At 43.6% G+C, this 24,387-nt stretch overlaps 1 non-coding gene across 1 annotated transcript; it reads right to left on the reverse strand.

The window, feature by feature from the left end:
- Positions 1-21,194: 21,194 nt before the first annotated feature.
- Positions 21,195-21,266, reverse strand: trnah-gug (transfer RNA histidin (anticodon GUG)). Its single transcript has one exon. It is a non-coding gene; the product is annotated as a tRNA-His (tRNA).
- Positions 21,267-24,387: the final 3,121 nt, after the last annotated feature.

Raw genomic sequence — 24,387 nt, forward strand, 5'->3', positions numbered from 1 at the left:
TTTCTTCCATTGAATAAAGCTATTGAAAACCTGGATGACTTTCCGGAAATAAAACGTAGATTTCTGATTTCAGAGTGTTTTTAAAGACGCACAAATTGACATACAAGGAGGGAATTTATCATTGAAAGAAAGGAAAAGTGTGGGTGTGGATTAATTTCGAATTTGTTTTTTTTTCAATCACAAATGCATTTCACGAACACGCACAGCTGAATAAGATTGAGTTCATGGACTGGAAAGGTGCAGCGTATTATTCAAGGTGAAGCATTGAAAATGGGGCTGATGTCCTAAAATAACTGCAGACAGAAGTTCCATCCAAATGAGTAGCAATTGAATCGTCACTTGGAGACGCAACACCTACTTTAAAGATTAGACCAAATTCACATTATGTCAGGTGTATTTCATGCTTTCTTATCTCCACCAAAAACTTTACTCTCTTTTTTTGTGTTTTTCAACAGCACACCATTTCATCTCAAAGATGCTCAGACTAAAATTGAATACAATATTCAGACGGTCCTATGCGACCAATTTTTTTTTTTTGATTATTACAATGACCTTTGCGAGTTTGCAACAAACTGCATAACATGAAACCAGCTCAACATCTATTTTCCCGGAATTTAACGCAGTGCACATGGGGAACGTCACCATCTGCTGAAAAATCACCTTTGGCTCTTTCTCCACACATGTCTCTTCACGTTTTAAATATTTGCAGTATGTTTTTGATCAAGGAGTCATTATCCAGAAAAGGTCGTTATTCAATCCACAAAAACTGGTAGTTTCCCATAAACATGGCTTTGCTCCATATCACCTTCCATCCGTACCCCTCGACACGACGACAAATTGAAGCTGCTGCATGTGAGGCTCAGACCTAAACCTTCGGCACAGCACACTATCCTGGCACAGAGATACCATGCACTGGTCATCTGCAGCACTTTGAGCAACACATTAATGCTTACCTCCACATTCCTGGTTGTACCTTAACGGTTGGGAAACCGAGTTTCTCTGATTCCATGGCTGGTAACTGCGATTACGTGATCATCTTCACCAATGGTTTTGACCCCGAGTGAGGCAAGTGGTGAGCTTCTTATTGCAAAGATGGGTAGATTGTTAAAATATACAACTTCAACATTTGCCTTCACTAACCCATGAGCTTTTTATTTTGTTTTTCAAATGTAGAAATCTTAAAATCTTCATCTTAAACACACTCAATGACAGGTCTCCATTGTGTCTCTGGCATCAAATTCCAAAGTGTAAACCCCTCTGAATTCTTCCACCACAGTCTGCTGTTTGGGAAGTGTTCCTGTTGTGCGAAATGCACTTCCCCGTGTGTCAACTGTTGCTCCCAGTATGCGCTATGGCACTGCACTCATTTTCCTTTTTACACTTGCTCACTGTGTTGCTGAGATCATACAGTGACTTGGTGTCGCACGGCCCAGGAAAATTATACAGCTCAAGGTTTTTGCATTGTTGAATTCAATTGTCAGTTTAGCCTTATTTCGGATTTTGAAATTGTCAGTTCTGTACACAAGTTCGTGTCAAAAATATCTGAACGGAAGTAAGGTGTTCCGAATAATGACATCGAGCACTATGCGCTCACCCCCAGTCTGGAAAACAATTCCTCACAGACAATCTTACACCTTCTGCTGTCACGGGCTCTCATCCTGTTGACTTCAAATCGCCACAGAATTTAACAGACCTTGTTATATAGTTATTTCTTCAATTTTGTTCAAATCATTGCGAGCAGAGTATCACAGTGGGAGTGCGCTTCCCCACAACCCAGAGGTCAGTCCATACACTTGGAACTGTACTGCGCTAATTATCATTGCGCCAACACCACGGAGAAATATCTGCTGCGCTGCATAATTTAAGCAACTCAATTCCTCATACGGTCACATACCGCTACGCATGCATGACGATGCGGCGGCGAGGTTGAGGTGGTGGACAACTCACCCATTATGTGCTACACTAGGGGGTTCAAATCCCACTATCATCGACGGTTTTTGTTGTTGCCATTTTTGGATGACCACAACTGACGTTTTGAAATTGGAACTCCAATGGTCAGTTTCTATGCATTCCGCCATTATAAAATCTCAAAGAATAATTTGAGCCTTTTGGCTAAACTGCATTGAAATGTGGATTTAATTGGGATAATGAAAAGCTACGCGTTTCTCTTTTCCAAGTCAAGTTGTTGTGAACTTTTATCGTATGAAAGAAATTCAGGAAAATGAAATAATGAGAGATGCGAAGTGCATGTTTATGCAATGCAATTCTTAATGAGTATGTTGTCAGATGAAATCTGGAGCAGGTTGGGTGGAAGTGAATCATCTTGGTGAGAAGAGCACAGTGAGACAGCACAAAATAATGTAGATATTCCAAAAAGGGCAGGGGATATGTGTAGGGGCACAGAGAACTGTCTGTAAATTCACAGTCGAGAATTGCCATTGTGGGTGCCGTGCATGGGCATAGACAGACTTAAACATTGGACTCGCCCTTTACCCTTGGTCGTGCCATTGATGAATGATGGACATAAGATACAGATAAAGGCAAGATGTGGTAAGCAAGGTCCCTCTCGTTATGCACACACTGAATGCATCACATTGAACTATGAACAACTGGAGAAGTCAGCATGTTAACTGTAGGAATGAACCTAACCTGTGGTTCAATAACCGCAGATTAATGCAGCATAAACTTAAAAATGATTTCAAGTGTCTTTATACGCATGTCATTAACAGATGTTTCATCTAATACCTGTGTGGTGGAAAGAAGAAGACACCACATTTCAAGGTGGATGACAACACTAGCAATTTTGTCTTGAAATTGAGATCTATTTGATAATTTCACACAGTGAATAAGTTCAATTTAAATAATACAAATCACATTCCCTCACCTAGAATAAAAGTGTGATTTCATTACAAACATTGTCCTTGCTAAGTAGCAGTTACTCCACATGAAAAATAGGATGCAATTTTTATTGAACATACGTCAATTAGCACCATTATCTTACTTCGGATTGACTGCAGTATGCACATGCTAACTAACGTTTAAGAAAGAAAGTCTTTTGGAAATAACGATTCGGTGGTGATTAAGAATAAGATTAGGTCCTCATGATGTGGATATTCCACCAATGGTTCCAGTAGTAGAAATGGTCAGTGGGCAGTATTTCTACGATGGTGTCGAGGTGTGTGAGTGCCAGAGATAAGAGCTCCCACCTCATCTGGAGCAGCGTCTGCTGACATAGACCAGGGAACTTTGTGACATCGGTCTGGGAGTTCCAAGCACACCTGGACTAGTTTTTATTGACATGAAGCAGAAGGGAGCATTGGGACATCAGACTGGTAGATCCAACATCAACTGGACCGCTTCTATTGACATGGGGGTAGGGAGCATTGGGACACCAGACTGGGAGCTACAAAGTCGCCGAAAGCAGCTTCTACTGACATGGAGCAGCAAGGAGGAATGGAACGTCAGGTCGGGATCTCCAACCTAACCTGGGGCAGATTGCATTTACATGGAAGAGGAGGGAATATTGGGACATGAGGCTGGGGAAAGGATATTCAGCTATTTTAATCTGAAGTAGAATAGGTTTCAACACCTCAGATGTTAATTGATTCATGAAGAATCTGTCCCGGGAAAATAATTAATTTTGTAGATATTAAAGACAAGTCCTGCAAATGTTCAACTCAGGAAAATACATTGCGACAGAGAGAAATGGGAATGATGTTTCAAGTCTTTGACTTCTTTTCTGGTCGACTCTACATTGGATAACATCACCGGAATTACTTTTTCACTCCTTTCATGTTATTCAGTTTTCTTCAAATACGGAAAGGTCATTAACATAATATAAAGCTGAAAATTAATGGGAATATAAAATGTTGTGATTAGGCTGCCGTTTACCTCTAATTATGGTGGAAACGCAGCAAAGTCAGTTGCAATTTCCAAGATCAGCAGTGACCTCACTAATTGGCTGATCAGATTGTGAATGGTAGTTTTTTTTAATAACAATTTGAAGTGAATCAACGATGTTTATTTTCTTTGTTCTTTGTTCACCTTGTGAATGTTACTGCTATTGCTCATGTCCTTGTATACACCACAGCTCTGCAGCGTGTAAAATCTCAGCTGTGCAGCCGGCCAGTGGTACAACCATTCGTATAGCTGGCTACTTATCAGTTGGTGTAGCTTCGACTTTTATTTGGCGCAGTCGCATTGTGGAGATTCATCACACATCCAAACTAATCTTTCTTGCTCCACTGAGATGGAGTATATTTGAAATTTTCATCTCTACGAACGAAAATGATTTCACTGTCTTTGATCACTTAAACATTACCAAGCACAATCAGAGTTAAAGATTACACAGCACCAGATTGTATCGAATAGATGTATTTGGAAACACCAGTGTTTCATGCGCTGCTTCTTCATCAGGTGGTTGTCAACTGTGGGACTCTAACCTGGCTTTGTGTGATTAATCAATTTGTCCACCCCAGTCCAACACCAACACCTCCAAGTCATGGGTAACATCGACACCACAAACGGTCGGTAAAAGTCCAGATGATCTTCCAAAAGATCGCGCATGTTGACACACACATCAATTTTCTGCAGAAAGACACACAGCTGATGAAGGATCGGCTCTCCGAAAGCTAGTGCTTCAAAACAAGCCTGCTGGACTATGCCCTGATGTTGTGTTTTTTTTTTACTTTGTCTACTCAACTCAAAAACTGGCAATTCCATATCACAGAGAACATCAGTCATGTCGCAATGCTGTCAGAGAAGGCAATCCTGGAAAAGCCCCACACATTGCTCATAGGTACATTTCGTTTTCAGAAACCAACCCACTCAATAGCTGAGACTCAGCTTTGACAGTTTTTTGAAACTCTTTCGAAGTGTAATCACATGAGAATGATGAACTGTCCGACTGTGCAGAGAGAGGGAAGACACTTTTCCATTCTTTCAAGGGCTGGGGTATTGACTAATCTAAGACATTAAACAGATTCCTGGTAGAGCTGCTTTCTCTGCCTCAGTAACAAGAAGTCCTGATTTAAGAAGTCAAGAAGTTAAAAATCGCACAACACCAGGTCATAGTCCAACAGGTTTAATTGGAAGCATTAGCATTTGGAGTGATGCTCCTTCATCAGGTGGTTGTGGACTACACAGTTGGAAGATACAGAATTTATTGCAAAAGGTTACAGTGTGACGTAACTGAAATTTTACATTGAAAAATAACTTGATTGTTTGTTAAATCTTCCATCTGTTCGAATGACTACGTTAGGTTCACTTCTTTCTTATGTAAATCGCAAAACTTTCCTTTCATAGTTACATTCTCAGGTGAACTTTAACAATTAATGTCAACCGAGATAATATGTTGAAGGTGTTAGTCCCTGTGTGCTGTGTCCGTGCCATAATAATTAGACTGACGCTAATCTAAAACAAACAACACGCTGCAGGCAAGGATGCTTTCAGGCATGATACATTTGTGAAACCGAGCAGAGGCTACAGAAAGGATGAATGGCGAATGCACCTCAATCAACAGGCAGGTATGCCCCTTCGCAGTTGGGGAGCACTTCAGTGGTCCAGGACATTCGACCTCGGACCTTCGGGTGACCATCCTCCAAGGTGGACTTCGGAACAAGCAGCAGCTGCAAGTGCCTGAGCAGTAGCTGAGAGCTAATTTCGGTACCCATGGTAATGGCTCAACCGGGACCTTGGGCTCATGTCAATGGACAGGTGATCCCATTACCCTGTCTACACAAACAGACCCTCCTCCACACACACACACACACACACACACACACACACACACACACACACACTCACACACACACACACACACACTCACACACACACACACACACACACACTCACACACACACACACACACACACACACACAAATACATACTTTTGTGGGGTGAATTTGTACTTTCGGAGTTACATTGTACTTTGCTCAAAACTGCATGAATCCATGTAAGTCTCTGGTAACTCATTTTTATAAATTAGAATCAGTCTAAACATTATGGAACAGACAGCACCACAGGGGGGCAGACACCAGTTGTTAAACTTCACCTGAGAATGAAACTTTAAAATAAAAAAAAAGTTTTGCACTTTATATATGAAAGAAGTGAAGCTCACATAGTCATTCTAACAGATCGGAGACTGAGCAAACAATCAAGGTACAATTTCAGTTACATCACACTGTAAACTTGTGCTATAAATTCTGTGTCTTACAAATGTGTACTCCACAACCACCTGATGAATGAGCAGCGGTCCGAAACCTAGTATTTCCAATTTAGCGTGTTGGAATATAATCTGGTGTTGTGTGATTTTCAAATTTGCACATCCTAGTGCAAAACCTGCATCTCCAAGTCTTTCAATCCGAGGCACTCTGGTCACAGATCCAACCTTTGTGCATTCAACTTATTAAATCCTTGAAAAAACCTGAATGTTTCAGTAATGATCATTTTTGTAGTACTGAGTCTGAGCAGGCAAAGGCAACTGCTTTCAACGTTTATTCCCATTTGAATTCATCTCCGATGTGAAATTCTCACTGACTCTGACAGCACTGATACCTTTGCTGTTTTGTAATGTCAGGAATTCATGTTCAATTTACGACTTTCATAAGGAACAAAAAGTATTTTTTCCCTGACTGGAAATCAACATTGGGAAATAGCAGTGAGAGATCTGAATTTCAACACTTTCGCAACAAGGAAGACAGATGCAATGCTTGCAAATTTTCTTGGTAACTTTGTTTTTGCCTTATTGGTTCAGTTGAAAAATGAGTCATTGAGTTTTTAAGAACATGGCGGGAGGCCTTTCAGCCTATTGCATCATCATCAGTCATCAAACATCCGGCTTGTAAACACAGTTTCCAGCACTTGACTCATCGCCTGGTGTGTTCTAACATTTCAAGTCTTCAGTTAAATTGTTATTCAATTTCTTAAGGGCTTAAGTGGAACAAAAACACCTCTGTGAACTAACAGTTCTGAAAGACAAACTCTTTCTCAGAGCCGTTTGTCAGTTTTCCTCAAGGTGCTGTGGAAAATGTTTCTGCGCTCTCATCTGAATTGGTTTACCCTGTTTCTTTTTCAGCTTTCTTTTTCTTTCTATTAAATGGTTTAGATTCCCGTACAGATACAAGGTGCAGGTTGCGGAAGTCACGTGTTTGTACTTTCACTGACACTCTGTCTCAGCGGGAGCTGCAGACCTTCCCCACGCTGATTCAGATAGCACTGTCCTTCCTGTGACATGTCCCATGGCGAATGGAAGGACAGGCATGAATAACCCGCACTTCGGAATGTAGCGACAGTTTTAAAATATTTGCGCTGCCCCAGCGAGGAATTGAGCTCCTATCTCCCGCATAACATGCGGTGACACTAACAACTATGCGACCTAGGACAACAGTTTCAAAGGAGACCCTTCAGCCCTTTGTATCTTCATTTGTCAAAAACAACTGCTAAACGACTCGAATCGGGTTTAGCCCATAGCCTTTTAGTTATTGGCAGAACATATTCATATCTGAATTATACTTCAGGTTAAAAGGGTCCCTGCCTCTCTGACCCTTACAGACACAGTTTTGCAAATTTCAACACCCGCCGGCCTATAACACCTTTTCACACATCTACTTAAACCTTTCTGTCTTTCTCATTAAATTTCTGGTACCCTGTGATCGATCTATCCGTCGATGGGAAACATTATTTTCAGTCTACCTTATCCACACCCCTCATTATTTTGTAGATCTGAACTATGCCTTCTCACAAATGCCCCTGCACCGCGACAAACAACTCCAGTCTTACCTGTCTCTCTTTCTGACTGAATCTCTTCAGCCCAGACACTATCCGAGTGAATCTCTCCTGCACCTTTCCTCGTGTTATCACATCCCTGGACTTATGTGAATTGCAGACAATTGTCTAGGTAGAGTCGAATGAATCTTTTGTTTACATTCTGCACCAGCATGCGGTGCGTCTCTGCAGCATATATTGCCGAGCGGTCTGGAGTCACATGGAGTTCTGAGCAGTTAAGGACGGCAGATTCCTTCCCTCAAGGCCTTCAGTGAAACAGATGGGATTTTCGGACAACGGATTTGGAGTATTCTTAATTGGAAGTATTTCTTGCATTTATATTCTATCGTCGTCGTGGTGTGGTGAGAATCGAACCCGTCTCCGCAGAACGTGACCTGGCCTTTTGTGTTAACAATCCAGCGATAATACCAGTAGGCTATCGCAGAAAGCCGTCATGGCTGATCTTTTCCAATAGAGTCTCTTATCCCCAATTATTCTCTGTGTCCACTTATTGAGCCTCACTCTCCAATAATCTCTGGTCCATGTCAGTAAAAGCTGCTAAAAGGGAATTGATTGCAAGCCACGATATCCAAACGGATCGAATGATTTGAAGGTACCAATGAAAAGATTGAGGCATGGTCACCCAGTAACAGTGAGTGCAACGGCACAGACTGGACGGTATCAACGTGAAAGTGTATGTTAGATTGTGCAATGCCTCAGTCAAATGGTACGAGGGACAGGAAAGAGTGTTAGGGCGAGTGGGAGGAAGAGACATCTTCCAGAACTTTTGGGTTTAAATGCTGATACATGAAACACTGAAATATCAGAGAAAGAAATTCGATGGAAAACAAATCATCACCTCGGAGAACATTATCATTATTTCTTATCGTATTTCAGCAAGAGGAAAACTTTGAGAGAACTGACCGCTATGAAGTGGATTTGGTACGAAGTCGCGGCAACCACAACACAGAAAACAAAATACTAAATGGTTACAGCACTCCACAGACCACGCTTGTAAACTGCAGCCAGCATGGTAGCAGAGGAAATGTCAGGAAGAATATACAATATCAGGACTTAATGACAGGCATGTGGGAACTCTGAATGGGCTGAGTCTTTAACTTTAACGTCCCCAGAGTCGGTGGAGATTCCATGAATGAGAGTGTTGGAGAATGGTATTTATGAAACTCTCCAAACTCATGGGACAGTACAGGATAGGCTTCAATAGCATTATAGTTTAACATCGGCTACTTCATCTATTTGCCCACACAAGGCAATACCAACTGCTGCACGCAATCACACTTAATTCCAGTTCTCGACTGAAGCAGGCATGAAGATCCAATTGAAAGTTGGGATGGAATGACGGGAGAGTGGCGCGTGTATTTCCAAGGTTGGGACTGCTCCTGGTCAAAAACGTGGTGGAAGGGAATACTTGCCCCCATTTATAATATTATAGAAATAAGCAGTACATGTTGCTGACGCAAGCAACTGGCGTATCTAAAGCGTGTTGAACCTTTAACTTTAGGGTGACAATGTTCGAAATTTCATTTTCCTATTTGGATCAGTGTTCTTGACATTGGCAGAAGCAGCTGCTTATGCTTGCATCAGCTCAGGATCAGTTTCTTCTTCCCAGTAAATATTGCAACCTGGAGAAGGTTGTGTTGTGGTTATATAATAAATGAGTCATCCTTGGGGACTCACACACGGAACTGGTAATGTTAAAGTTCGATGAATAAAACCTGAAATGAAAGCCTGACCTCAGGAACAGAGAACATGCCTTTAATTTCCTGCAACCCCATTCATGCATGACCCTTATGCAGGGGATGCTACCATCTTTACCCAATCCTGCCTACTTGTGATTCCAGGTGCAGAACAACATAGATGACCCTGAATCCGAGATTGCCGACACTGTAGGTAGGCTGGACATTCGGCCCATTCCAGTCGACACCATCCCTCTGAAGCACATCCTATCAGACCCACACTCCTTACCTATTCCGTTCCCCTTAATTTCCCATGGCTGATCCCAGTAACCTGCACACCTTCAGACTGTGGGAGGAAACTCACACAATCAAAGAGAGAATGTGCAAACTGCACACAGTCACACGAGACTGGGATCGAATCCATGTCTCTCGTGCAGAGAGGCAGCGGCGAATCAGGATGAACAACAAATGCTGTCCTGACCAGCGACATCCACACCCTATGGGTATATCAGGAAGAATAAAAACACATTCACAAATGGACAACGGGACTCATGTCTGCGTGGGCATGATTTGAGCCAATCGTTCATTCTGGGTAGATACAAGGACACCGATATCACAGAGAAACCAGGGCAATGCGGGATTCAATTACCTGCTGCAGTAGAAACTCATTTACTCAGTCAAACTCAGTCTGTTGAACAGTCCCGTGCGTGGGAAGGGCTCTATGAGCAAGAAAAACTCCAGAGTAACCAGCAAGATTACATATCCCAGAAGGAGATCAATTAAACTGTCAATGCTGCTGTTAATCCCAACCAGCTGCCGGTTTCATAGCGTCAAAGTCATAGACTCACACAGCATGAAAACAGGCCTTTCACTCCTACCAGCTCATACTGTACATAATGCCAAACTAAACGAGTCGCATCTGACGACTCCTGTAATTGCTGAGGGTTAATAATGCCCTTGTAATAATATTACTGCATTGTTAATATGAATGTCCAGATATATTTCTATGGACACGTGTTCAAATCCTGGCATGGCAGATGCTGGAATTTTATTTCAATAAATACCTAGAGTTGAAGAGTCTAATGATGATGTTGAATCAGTTGATGTAGATCTGATTCACTAATGCCTGATAGGGAAGGAAACTGCCATACTTATCTGGTCTGGTATATGGCTCCAGATCCATAATATCGTGGTTGATCCTGAACTGCCCTCTGGGCAATAAATTATGGACTAGGCATAAATGAATAGCTTTTTTCTAATCCCACGGAAACTTTCCAATGCATTTATCAATCCAAATATCCTGTAAATATTGTAAATGTACTTTCATTTATCACTGCCTCAGGAAGTGAATTGCACACATCAACCATCCTCTGTTAAAAACAGCCTCTCATGTCTTATTTTAAATATCTCTCTTTTCACCTGAAACATTTACCCTGTCGTCTTGAAGTGTCACTGCTTGGAGAAAAGACAGTTAAAGTTAATTCTATTCGAACTCTCAATAATTTATAAATTTCTATCAGGTCGCCTTTCAAACTCCAGTTCTCGTGTGAAAATATTCTCAGCCTATCCAGCCTTTCGTTGCAACTCAAACCTTCCCCACTACCAATATGCTGATACACGTCTTCTAAACCTACTCCAGCTGAATAATTTCCTTGCTATTACTGGGCGACAAGAACTGGACTCAGAACTCCAAAAGAGGCCTCACACAATGTCCTATTCCATTCAACATGACGTACCAACTCCTACGCTCAAAGGACTGTGCAACGCAGGCAGGATGACAAATTTTATTACCCATTCTGTCTATATGTGAAGCAAACTAAAAAGAAATATTTAACTGCATCCCTGGCCTCCGTTTTCCACAACATTATGCAACGCCCTAGCACTAATTGTATAAACCCTTCTCTTATTTGATGTAGCAAAACGCAATACCTTCCATTTATGCAGATTGAACTCCATGTAAAATATTTCAGCCCAAAGACGCATTGGATTAAGATCCTTCTGGAAACTTAGATCACCTTCTTTACAGTCTCCAATTCTGGTGTCCTCTCCAAGCTTATGAACCATGGCTTCTATGAGTTCCATTGTTTTCTCATATAGGTCAATGATCTACACTTATTTGTCGTGGCCATTATTTCGCAGTTTGAAAATCAGGTAACAATTAGTCATGTCGTTAACCATGAGGAAGAAAGCCATAGACTGCAGGGAGATTGGAAACAATTGGCAAGAAAATGTGCTGAAAGGAATTCAATCCAGTGAAGTGGGTGATAATGAATTTGGGGAGGAACAATGATAAATGTGTGAATACTGAGTGGTTTAAAGTAATAAAAGAGAAATTGGAGTAGACATTCAACAATTTTTGAAGGTGATTGGACAAGGGATCAAGTGGTCTCGAGGGATTGGAGATACTTTCTGTTCTTGACCGCAGGTGGGAATGTAAGAGCAGGGAAACTTTAGCAACGGCATATTCAATGGCCTATTCAAGATCAATGAACAGGGTAACCAGTTGGATGGAAGTGCGTACCGCAGGTGCTGGAAATCAGAATCAAGATTGGAGGGGTGCTGAAGAAGCACAGCAGGTCAGGCAGCATCCGAGTTGCAGGGAAAAAAATATTTCAGGAAAAAGCCCTTCATCAGGAATAAAGCTGGGAGCCTCGAGGGTGGAGAGATAAACGGAGGATGGGTCTGGGAAGAATTTAGCTGAGAGCGCAAGAGGTGGATGGAGATGGGGTGAAAGGTGATAGGTCAGAGAAGAGGGTGGAGCCGATAGGTACGAAGGAAGACAGACAGGTGGGACAGGTCAGTAGGATGGTGCCAAGTTAGAAAGTTGGAACTCGGATAAGGTGGGCGTGGGGAGATGAGGAAACTGGTGAAGACCAAGTTGATGCCCTGGTGTTGAAAGGTCCCGAGGTGGAAGATCTGGCGTCCAGTGGTGAGGCAATGGCGGTGGAGGACACCTAGGAACTGCATGTCCTTGGGAGAGTCGGTGGGGGGGGGGGTAGTTAATGTTTTTGGTCATGGGGCATTGGGGTTGAATGTTGCGGGTTCCCTGGAAATGTTCTCTGAAGCGCTCTGCGAGAAGGTGTCTGTTGGCCCCAATGTAGACGAGACCACATCGCGAGCAACAGATGCAATAAATGACACGTGTGGAAGTGCACATTTGATGGATGTGGAAGGCTCATTGGAGCCTTGGAAGGATGTGAGAGGGAAGTTGTGGATACAGGTTTTGCAATTACTGTGGTGGCAGGGGAAGTTGCCACGAGGGGAGGATGGGTTATTGGAGGGCTTGGACTTGACTAGGATAAGGGTGGGGCGGGAAATATATCCCTCGAGGTCAGTGATGCGGACACTTTTTACAAACCTACTGATCCCCACAGCTATCTGGATTATACCTCCTCCCACACCACCTCTTGAGCAAATATTATCCTCTCTTCCCAATTCCTCCAAATCAATCGCATCTGCTCCCAAAGGTCCAGCTCCACCACAGAACACACCAGATAGCCTCCTTCTTTAATGACCGGAATTTCCCCTCCAATGTGGTTGAAGATGCCCTCCAACGCATCTCATCCATGTCCCTTACCTCCACCCATGAACCCCACACCTCCAACCATAACAAGTACAGAACCCCCCTGGTCCTCATCTTCTGGCGCTCCAACCTCTGCATAAATCACACCATCCACTGACAGTTTCACCACCTCGAAACGGATTCCACCACCAGGGATATGTTCCCCTTCAAGGTTTGGGAGAAGATTTGTAGCTCGGGTGTTTGTTGTTGCGGTTCTGTTCGCCGAGCTGGGAATTTGTCTTGCAAACGTTTCGTCCCCTGTCTAGGTGACGTCCTCAGTGCTTGGGATCCTCCTGTGAAGCGCTTCTGTGCTGTTTCCTCCGGCATTTATACTGGCCTGTCTCTGCCGCTTCCAGTTGTCAGTTCGAGCTGTCCGCTGTAGTGGCCGGTATATTGGGTCCAGGTCGATGAGTTTGTTGATAGAGTCTGTGGATGAGTGCCATGCCTCTAGGAATTCCCTGGCTGTGTTCTGTTTGGCTTGCCCTATAATGGTAGTGTTGTCCCAGTCGAATTTATGTTGCTTGTCGTCTGTGTGTGTGGCTACTAAGAATAGCTGATCGTGTCGTTCCGTGGCTAGTTGGTGTTCATGTATACGGGTCGTGTGGATAGTCCTTTGGGTTGCGGCATCTCCTCGTTCCATTGTCTCTCCCATTCCTAGACGTGATGGTACAGAGAACACCGAACGGAGAATTCACCACAAAGGTTTACAGGAAAGTCACACACACAGACCAAGTCCTAAATTATGAAAGCAACCACCCCAACACACACAAACGAAGTTGCATTCGGACACTATTCAAAAGGGCCACAACACATTGCAGTACACCAGAATTGCAAAAAGTGGAAGAGGAACGCCTATACAAGGTATTCGCCAAAAACGGATACTGTCGCAATTTCATCAACAGATGCCTAAGGGAGAGACAACAGAACGAGGACATGCCGCAACCCAAAGGACTAGCCACACTACCGTACATCATGAGCATTTCTGAACTGACAGCCAGACTACTGAGACCACTAGGACTCATCACAACACACAAACCAACAGCCACGGTCAGACAACAACTCACCAGAACCAAGGACCCGATACCCAACATGAGCAAAACTAATGTAGTGTACAAAATCCCATGCAAGGACTGCACAAAACACGACATCAGACAAACAGGAAGACAGTTAACGACCCGTATACATGAACACCAACTAGCCACGAAACGACACGACAAGCTATCCTAAGTGGCCACACACACAGACGACAAGCAACATGAATTCGACTGGGACAACACTACCATTATAGGGCAAGCCAAACAGAGAATAAACAGGGAATTCCGAGAGGCATGGCACTCATCCACAGACTCTATCAACAAACACATCGACCTGGATCCAATATACCGCCACTGCAGCGGACAGCTGGAACTGACAACCGGATTCAGCAGAGAAATGCCAATATAAATGCCAGAGGAAACAGCACAGAAGCGCTTCACAGGAGGCTCCCAAGCACCTAGGATGTCACCTAGACAGAGGACGAAACGTTTGCAAGACAAATTCCCAGCTTGGCGAACAGAACCACAACATATGTTCCCCTCCCCACCCCTATCCACTTTCCACCAAGACCATTCGCTCTGTGACTACCTAGTCAAGGCCACGCCCTCCAATGGCCCACCCTTCCCGCTTGGCAACTTCCCCTGCCACTGCAGCAATTGCAAAACCTGCACCCACATCTACCTCCCCACCTCTGTTCAAGGCTCAAATGGAGGCTTCCACATCCATCAAAGTTTCTCCTGCACTTCCACACATGTCAGTTCTTGCATACGTTCCTCCCGGTGTGGTCTTCTCTTAGTTGGAGAGAGGAGATGTGTTCTGACAGAGCACTTCAGCGAATATTTACAGGATACCCGCAAGAATCAACCCCAGTGCCCCAAGGCCAAACAATTCAACTCCCCCTCCACTCTCCCGAGGACATGCAGGTCCTGGCCTCCAGTATCGCCACTGCCTCACGACCCGATGCATGGAGGAAGAAAGCCTCATCATCCACCTGGGGACCCTTCAACCCTATGGCATCAATTTGGACTTCACCCGTTGCCTCATTTGCCCTCCCCCTACCTTACCCCAGTTCGCACCTTCCAGCTCAACACTGTCCGCCTGATTTGCCCCAACTGTGCATCTTCATTCCCACTTATCCACTCCACCTTCTTCTCTGACATATCATGTTCACCCCCCGCCTGCATCCACTTACAGAACTCCCAGCTACCTTCTCCCCAGCCCCACAGCCTTCCCATTTATCTCTCCATCCCATTTGCTCCCAGTCTCATTCCTGATGAAGGGTTTTTACCTGAAACCTCCATTTTTCCTGCTCCTCAAATGCTGCCGGACCTGTTGTGCTTTTCCAACACCACTCTAATCTTGAGGGGAGTCAGTAGTCAGTTGCTTGAGAGGGTTTTCGGATATTTTCTATTGTTGACCACGGGCTGTGGATGACAGCAGAACGTTAGCATCCACCAGTTTAGGGAACAGCTAAATGACTGAGCACAAGTCAGGTCACCGCATTAATCAACATTTTTCTTAAAATTGTAAGATAAAAGATGAAAGGCTGAAGTATGCAACTTTGCCCATCAAGACCGTTTCACCAATGAGGTTATCACTGATTCCTTTCCAAGTCAGAGTGCTATGGGCCTTGGAGGGAACTTACAAATGGTGGCATTTAATTGCATCATCCAAACTTGTCCTTGTCATCAGTACAGCTGTTGTGCTTTGAAGGTTCTGTCAAACATGCCCGAATGACTTACTGCAGTGCATCTTGTAGTTGGTGCACTCTGCTACAATTGCAGCTTAACGGTGAAGGGAATGAATATTGCAGGTGTTGAAGAGGGTACACTCAAGTGACTGCATTGTCCTGGACGGTGTCCAGGTCCTTAAGTGTGATTGAAGTTACGCCCATCTAGGCAAATGGAGAGAGTTATGTTCCTCGACTTATTTGTGCCTTGCCAACGGTGTAGGATTCACGGAGCAATGAGTTGAGTTTATAATCAAAACAATGTCTCAAGAACATGTTGTTGTTGTCAAAGTGTTTATGTAGCCTGTTTCTATCAGCTTTTTCGCCGAAGTAATAGCTCTGTAAACGATTACACGGGGTAATTTGTTTACAGTAAAGTTATTGAATGTCAATGAGATATGATTACATTCTCATTTGTCAGAGTGATCATTACTCTATTTTGTCCTTGTGTGGACCAATCTGATTCCAGTCGCTGTCTGATTTCAAGATCCAATTCCCGTCTGTGCTTGAAATTTCAACCGTTTCTTCGCATAAATGTCTCCACCTGCCTTAATAATATGTAAGGACGCTAGAGGGGACAGCAGAGATTTACGGACATGTTGGCAACACTGGAGAAAATGTAGCTTCTTGGAATGATTGGTTAGGCTGGGATTATTCTCCTTGAAACAAAGGAGAGGGAGGGGAGGTCTTAATAACATAATAACATTTATAAACGTTCAATATTCATTGACAGTGTAGTTACGGGCTCGTGGCATTAGAGAGCACCAGACGACATGAACTCAGAATTAGGTATTGCCAATTTAATTCAGAAATGAGGGTTAATTTCTTTGCTCAGGGGCTAATGATTCGGTAGAACTCCTTGCCGAAATTGTTGTTGAGGCTGAGTTGTGTATTTTCAAACTGTGCCAGACAGATATTTCACCAGAAAGGCGATGAAGTTTTGTTGAGGCAATGTTGGAGAATGGAGTTGAGGATTATCAGATCAGCCATTAGTTCGTTGAATGGTGGAGCAGACTCGATGGGCGGAATGGCCGACTTCCAATCCTACATCATTTGGTCTAACGCCTTATTTTATTGATAACCTTAGAATTCTGAGGGGATGGGATGAAGTGATGCAAAAGGTTTTCAAACTGATCAGACAGATCAGGAACTCGGCTCATAAGTTCATGAACAAGAAATGTGCTGTGGCCTGGAGACAACAAATAGCACTGGGCACACTGCAGATGGGTATGTGCAGATGTTGTGATTGCTAAAGAAAATTGGTAGATCTAATATTGTTGCCAACTTGGTGATCATGCTGGATGATGGATCGCGGTATGATTCACACAGCAAAAGGTTGTGAAAGAATGCAAGATTCGTTTCATTGGAAAAGTTTTCTGCGGTTCCAATTCAATTGACTGTTTAAAATACTGTTCAGAACTTTGTGTGGAGTATTACATTAAAATTCACAAGCCCACTGGACAAACCATTGCACCCGATCTCTCTTTATTTGTTCCCCTTTCATTTGATGTAAATTCACAGAAAGTCAAGATGGAATGAAAGGAGAATAGAAACGTTTGCCCTCCTTTTCATTATCCCAATGTAACTTACAACAGAACCAAATTTCTCTACTTCGACATTGATGAGGTATCAATTTATCACAATTCCTCGGTGCAATGAAGGGCAAGAGGAAGATTCTCCATCCAAAGTATCCTAAAGATGTGAGGCAAAAGGGAAACCACAGCTGCTTATGATGGAAGTAACAGCCAGAGTCGGATTCAAATCCACACAAGCACAATGGAAGAACAAACCGTCTCCTCAACCCCTGGGAGACTTCAGCCCATTGCAAAGGGGCTCACAAATGACCCCGTCAAGATCACATATGTTGCACCGAGGGGATAAGAAATTCCCTGAGCGGAATCGAATCCACACCATTATGTTTCTGCTTTCAGTGGAATAATAATACCAGCAAAATCCAAGGGATTGACCTCGTCCTTGGAAGGAATACATTGTCCTTGATTTATTTCGAGTTGGAACTGTCTCAGAATGACCCAGCAAGCATGAAATTCCCGTCTCATTCACACGCACATTTCGTCTTGACGCATAATTTCTTCAGACAGTTTCTCTCTCACGTGAAGAAGTTTATATGGAGAGAGAAGTGAAGGTGATGTTTTAGCTTTATGGTCTTTCTCATATGGCTGAACCTGAAGTGTGAAAAATTCCCGGAAATGCAGTTTTGTTCGTTTCATTTTATTTGTTTTGCGGCAACTTCACTCTGTTCATTCCAATGATCGGAAGTGAATTGGATTTATATGATTGGAACGCTTAATGTTGTGTTCAATTTTGCTCCGAATTTATTTCAGCTTAAAGAAAATACTGATGAGAAAAACAGAAGGTTAAACTACAAAACAAGATGCCAGTTTTGATGCTCAGTTACTTTGGCAGATTTCAGTGGGTGTCAAATGAACCCAACATCGTGGCGATCGTCCTCCCATCTTTTAGGCATGGTATTAAAGTCGGAAATCGATCTCTAAGAGACTGGTCACTTCCTAATCATTATGGAATAGCTTTCCTTGACAATATACAAAATCTGCTCCGTTCCATTTATAATGCTTCATGTGGAATATTAATGTAAATCTTTCAAAACTCTGAGGTTTTTTTTTTGCTGAATCTTACTCAGCTGCATTTGTTTCCAATATTTCTTTGCATCTGAAGTCGTCCGAATTAGACATTGTTTCCTCGCACCTTCTACCCCCTACACACTCCTTTACACTTTTACCTGGCCACAGGCTGTCTCTCTCCTGGTGAAACGCACTGCTTGTGTGTCTCTCAATGTGCCTTTCCAAATATTTTGGAAACGGATTGTCTGAGTGACAGAAATTCTGCTCCCATTATTTCTTTGTCCCACATCGACGGTTTTGAAATCTTGACTTTCAGAAATTTATCAACTTGAAAGAGTGAATTTACCACATATTTACTCTCTCCAAACCTCAAATACTCTGGAAAACTTACATTCGGTTTTCCTTGGTTTAGTTTCAAATTTTCCAAAACGCAAATAAATTAAACTCCATCCCCTCTAAACGCCATCAGCATCGTCTTTGATGTCTTAGCAGCCCAGAACACGCTGGCAGTGTCCTCTCTGATAGAATCACAGATTCCCTACAATGCAGAAAGTGCAATTCAGTCAATCGAGTCTGTAGAGAGACTCTGAACAGCATCTCAGCCAGACCTCGATCCCGGCTCTATCCCCGCAGGCCTCTGGCTTGTAATTTCAAATAAACCTGCTGGAATAAAACCTGTCATCGTGTGACTGCTGACCTTATCACTGCGTTACCCATGGCTAATTCACTTAACTTACTGAATTCCCTCCCTGGACACATCAGCGCAATGTAACATCGCCAATCAACCTAACCTACAGACTTAACAGCAATGCGAACCACTGAGCAAATGTACCATCGCATTGAACACTATCTGTATCATGTATAACAGATAGAGGCACTGGCAACTCCGCCTAATGAAAGCAAGCTGCGCCCACCAACCCGAATTCAATGCATCCAAACGCGGTTCTACGCTGTACAACCTCAGTAGTTCTGCTGGAAATGTCTCTGCGCTCAGATCTGAATTGGGTTTACTCTGTTTTCTTCCTCAGATTCCTGCTTTAAATAAAGATATCAGTCAGGAACCAACTCTATATAATGGTTTTCATTGCAACACAAACACAATGTGCTGTTGGCTGAAGTTACGTGTTTGCACTGTCACTGACACTCTCTCTCCCCAGGAGCTGCAGACCTTCCCCACGCTGATTCAGACAGCACTGTCCTTCCTGTGACATGTCCCATCGAGAATAGAAGGCCAAGCATTCATAACCTTCACTGGGAACAGAGCGACAGGTTTAAAACCTTTAGATGCCCCCAGCGGCAAATTTAGCCATGTGACATGCGGGGACACTGACCACGATACTGGGGAGGATGACAACATCAAAGGATGCCCTTCAGCCTGTTGTGGACGCACTTGTCAAACACAACTGCTTAACGACCTGAATCAAGTTTTCCATCGTTTAGCCCATAATCTTGCATGTTTTGGCATCGCAATTTAACATCTCAATTTTCTTTAAGGTTGGAATGATTTCTGCCTCTCTGAACCTTTCCACAAATCTACTCAAACCTTTCTGCCTTTTCCCGAAATCTCTTGGCCCCAGTGTTCGATCCCTCTATTAATAACAAAAGCTTCTTTCAGTCTGTCCTATCCATATCCCTCAGTATTTAGTACATCTCAGTCATGTCTTCTGCAATCTCTTCTGCTCGGTGACACACAACCCCAGTCTGTCCAATCTCTCCTCACAACTGAAACTCTTTAGCCCAGACAATATCCCAGTGAATCTCTACTGCAACGTTCCCAGTGCGATCATATCCATGTAGTACTCTGAATTGCAAAACTGCACACAGTAATCTAGCTAGGGCCAAATGAACTTTTCTTCTATTCTGTTACAGTATGAAGGCGTCGCTGGCTCGGCAGGATTGATTGGTATCCCTAATTGCACAGCGGGTAGTTGAAACTCAACCATATTGTAGTGAGTCTGAAGTCACATGGAGGCCCAAGCAGGTAAGAATGGCAGTTTCATTCCTTAAATGACGTCCGATGTTTTTTTTCAACAATTGAACATGGATATATAGGATTTATTAATTTGTAATTCCAGCTATTTATTGAATCCCAATTCTACCACCTAGCATGGTCGGAGTCAAACCCAGGTCCCTGGTGTCTGAATTAATAGTTCAGTGTTCAGTGGTAAGAGCGCTCGGCCATTGCAGAAAAGCAGTGAAACTGATCTTATCCAATTAATTCGCTTTCCCCCGATACTGTCCTGTGCCATTTTCCTGAGCTTGACCCCCACCCCCAAATAATATCTGGTCCATATCAGTAAAAGCTGCTACATGAGTAGTCATCTCACAACAGTGGTAACCAAAGGGATCAAATGGTCTGCAGGTCCCGATGGTGGGGTCGGGGCACGTTCACCCAGCAACAGTGACCCCAGCCACACAGACTGATTGGTATCAATGGGAGAGTCTGTATTAGATTCTGCAATGCCTTAGTGAAATAGGAAATGACTCCGCAAACACATGATGAACGAGCAGCTAGTGCATCAATTAAACCTGTGAGACCATAACCTGGTGTTGGGTGATATTTAACTTTGTACTCCATAGTCCAACACTGGCATCTCCAAATTAATGAAATGGGGGTATGTGATGGAAAGTTCAGTTAGTGATTGTAGGAGTGAAGAAGTCTCTGAGAACGGGTGGACATATGAAACACAGAGATGTGAGCGAGCAGAGCTTGAAGGAAAAAAAAATCACCTTGGAGAAAATCAAAACTTCAAAACAACCGATTCCTTTGTGTTTCACAAAAGCCTGGGACATATAGAACAGCTATTGCCGTGACTCGGATTCGAACCGAGGTTGCTGCGGCCACAACACAGAGTACTAACCACTATACGATCACGGCACCCCACAGACAAACACGCTGAGCTCATGCAATAAGTACAGTATCATAAGGAATGTTAGGCATAGCACCAAATGCACAATATCAGTGCTGAGCGAACAGTGGCAAATGTATGGAAACTCAGAATGGGCTGACCGTTTTACATCGTTGCCCACAGTGGCTGTGGTGATTTCCTCATTAATATGCTGAAGGCTGAGATAAATAGATTTCTCCAAAACACCAAAGACTCTGGGGACAGTGCAGCTTTTATTACCAGCACATCTACCAATATCATTTATTGTATCCGTTGCTCCCGGCGCGGTCTCCTGTACATTGGGGAGACTGGACGCCTCCTCGCAGAGCGCTTTAGGGAACATCTCTGGTACAACCGCCCCAATCAACCACACCGACCTGTGGGCCAAAATTCCAACTCTCCTTCCCACTCTGCCGCGGACATGGAGGTCCTGGGCCTCCGTCACCGCCACTCCCCCACCACCAGACGCCTCGAGGAAGAACGGCTCATCTTCCACCTCGGAAGAACACTTCAACCCCAGGCCATCAATGTGGACTTCAACAGTTTCCTCATTTCGCCTTCCCGCACCTCAGCCCAGTTCCAAACGTCCAGCTCAGCACTGTCCCCATAAATTGTCCTGACTTTTCCTACCTGCCTATATGCTTTTACACCTATCCACTCCACCCTCCCCCCGACCTATCACCTTCATCCCCTCCCCCACTCAACTATTGTACTCTATGCTACTTTCTCCCCACCCCGACCCTCCTCTCCCTTATCACTCCACCCTTCAGGCCCTCTGCCTATATTCCTGATGAAGAACTTTTGCCCGAAACGTCGATTTTACTGCTCCTCGGATGCTGCCTGAACTGCTGTGCTCTTCCAGCACCACTAATCCAGAATCTGGTTTCCAGCATCTGCAGCCATTGTTTTTACCAAACTTTTGTTGAAATGTATACTTCAATAGCAATGCAGTTTAACATCGGTTACTTCACGAGTTTCCCCACACAAGGCAGTAACCACTGCTGCCACATAGTCCTAGTTCCCAGCCCCAGAATCAGAGGAACTAGGTGGCGCAGTCGCGAAGAACCAACTTGAAATCGGGATGGGAATGAGGTCGCAGAGATACTCGAGGGCTCCAGTGACACAACCGGAGAATGCACGGTATTTCTATGAAGGTTTAGAGGCGCAAGCAATTCCGAGGTTGGGAGTGCTTCTGGACAAAGGCGGGGCAGAACGGAAAATCTGTTCCCGTTTATAGTAACAGCAATTTACAGTGCATCTTGCTAAGACAGCTGGATGCCACATCTGAACCGTGGGCAGCTGGATTGAAATTTAATTTTGCCTCACTATCACCCACTTCCCTGGAATGAATTGCTTTCACCATTTTTATTTCCAATTGTTTGATATCTCCCAGCAGTCTGCGGCTTTCTTCCTCATGGTTAATTGCATGACTAACTGTTGTATGATCTGCACACTGTTATATCACGGCCACGACAAGTAAATAGGAATCATTGATCTACATGTGAAAACAGTGGGACTCACAGCAGGCATGCTTCGTAGGTTTGCAGGCGACACCAGAATTGTAGACAGTGAGGAACATTTTCTAAGTTTCAAAAGAATCTTAATCCAATGAGTTGTTGGACTGAAAAATGGAACATGGAGTTCAATCTGGATAAACGGAAGGTATTACATTTTGGTACAACAACAAGTGTATGGCTTTGCGTATGTTGGAGAACACGGAAGCTAGGGATGCAGGTACATAATTTCTTGTAATTTGCATTACCTACAGACAAGATGGTTCAAAGGCATTTAACAAACTTCCCTTCATTGCTCAGTCCTTTGTGTATAGTAGTTGGGACGTTATGGTGAAGTGTTGCAGGACATTGATGAGGCCTCTTCTGGAATATTCTGTCCAGTTCTGATCGGCCAGATGTTGGAATGATGTTATTCAGCTGAAGCAGGTTCAGAAAAGGTATACACGCATGTTGCCTGTGGAAGGTTTGAGTTATAATGAAAGGCTGGATAGGCTGAGAATATTTTCAGATTCGAGATTGGGGTACTAGAAAACCACATCAGGTAAGGCAGAATCTGAGTAGCAGGAGAATCATTTGTTTTCGTGTAAGTGTCATTCACCAGGATTTTCCCTGAAACGTCGATTCTCCTGCTCCTCAGATGCTGCCTGACTTGCTGTGTTTTCCTCGCACAACACTTTCGACTCTGATCGCGCATCTGCAGTTCTCACGTTCTCCTCGTTGAGACTGTTTTCACTCTAGGTTAGGGGTTTGAACGGCGACCTGACAGAAGTTTATGAATTATTGAGAGGCAAGCTAGATTTAACGATAGCTGCCTTTTCCCAGGAGGGGGATTTAAACGCGAGAGGGCACATGTTTATGATAAAAAGAGAGATTTTTAAAAAGGCATATGAGGCATTTCTTTTAGGGACGGTGCTTTATGTGCCCAATTAACTTGCTGAGGAAGTGATGGATGAGGGTACGTTTGAAACATATAATGGACAATTTATTCCAAACATGAATTGGAAAGTGGGATTTTTAAAATAAATTTATTCATGCCTCGTATGTCAGTTGTTTCCCAGAGGACATTTCAAAGTCAAACACGATATTATCCATCTGGAGTCTCCTGTGGGACAGAGCAGATGAATATGGCAGGTTCCTTCCCGAACTGGCATGAGTGGATCAGATGGGATTTTCCACACAACTGATTCAGGTCATCAGGAGACTCTTCAATTCCAAGGGCTTATTGAATTCAAACTCCACCATATGTCATGCCAGGACCTGAACTCTTTGTCCCCAAAATATTACCTGGGTTTTTGGATTAACACCACAGTAATAAAACTACAAGGGCATTATTACCACTCAGCGGGTACATCAGGAGGCAGATGGGACTAGATTGGTTTGGCAATGTGTTCAGCATGGATTGGTTGTTCTGCCGGTCTGTATGCCTTCATGCTGTATTACTCTATGATTGACGCTTTGGAACAAATAGCTGGTTGGGATTAACAGCAGCACTGACAACATAATCGAACACCTGATGGGATATGTAATCCTGCTGGAGGCTCCGGAGTTTGTTTTGCTCAGTGATCCCTTCCCACACACGGGACTGGTGAACGGTCTC

Source organism: Chiloscyllium punctatum, chromosome 18, assembly GCF_047496795.1.
Source record: "Chiloscyllium punctatum isolate Juve2018m chromosome 18, sChiPun1.3, whole genome shotgun sequence".
Classification (NCBI taxonomy): domain Eukaryota; kingdom Metazoa; phylum Chordata; class Chondrichthyes; order Orectolobiformes; family Hemiscylliidae; genus Chiloscyllium; species Chiloscyllium punctatum.